Source organism: Perca flavescens, chromosome 6, assembly GCF_004354835.1.
Source record: "Perca flavescens isolate YP-PL-M2 chromosome 6, PFLA_1.0, whole genome shotgun sequence".
Taxonomy (NCBI): Eukaryota; Metazoa; Chordata; class Actinopteri; order Perciformes; family Percidae; genus Perca; species Perca flavescens.
In genome coordinates, this window is record NC_041336.1 from 29,662,141 (window position 1) to 29,662,979 (window position 839).

Genomic DNA, 839 nt, shown 5'->3' on the forward strand with positions numbered 1-839 from the left:
CAATAGCTGATTTTGTCTTCCTGGGGCTGCATCTATTAATACCAGATAATAACAGCCTTTTGGACATAACTTCTAAGGGGATGATGGAAGGAGAAAGAGAGGAAAGAGAAGGAGAAGGTGGGGGGAAAAAGAAAGTTTGTTCACAGGACGACCTTGTTGTCAACAGATTCGTCTCTCATATGAGCTGCACACAGGGGAATGGACAAGTCAAACAGACAAGAGAGAGAGGGGGAGGTGGAGGCACTAACTGAGCCCCAACCCCCCACCCCAACTGAAAAAAAAAAAAGCTCAGGATCCAATGTTACATTAAAATGGTTTCTAATTTATTTCGAAATGCATGCATTGGAACAACGAAACAAACATGAAAACCATGGGATCATATGGCCAGCATCCTCGTCAGTAACTTACAATAATACAGCCGATAATTATGTGACGTAAAGAGACCTGTTTCATGACAAATTATGACGTTTGTTATACGAACAAATAACTGAATTCCATATTCCATTTTTTTCTTTTCATACGTTGTTCATAAATCATGTTTATCAATAGCACTGATTCACGTGTTTTCCTCCTTCCTCCCTAATCCTTTCAATCCTCTTCCCCATTAATGTGACCCCATGCTTCCGGAGATCTTAATGCAAATAGAAATTTGCAAAGTAAAGGGTTGCTGTGTGTATTCAGCACCACAATGAGCTGACATCAGTGTTCACAACATCCTGTCTGCCTTTCAAGTGTTTTTATTTTAAGCATGAAGAAGAGAGAGGAAAAAGCGATCCTACAAAGCATAACAAATGTGAATATATTATAGGCCATACAGTCTTACAAGACGCTATGAAATA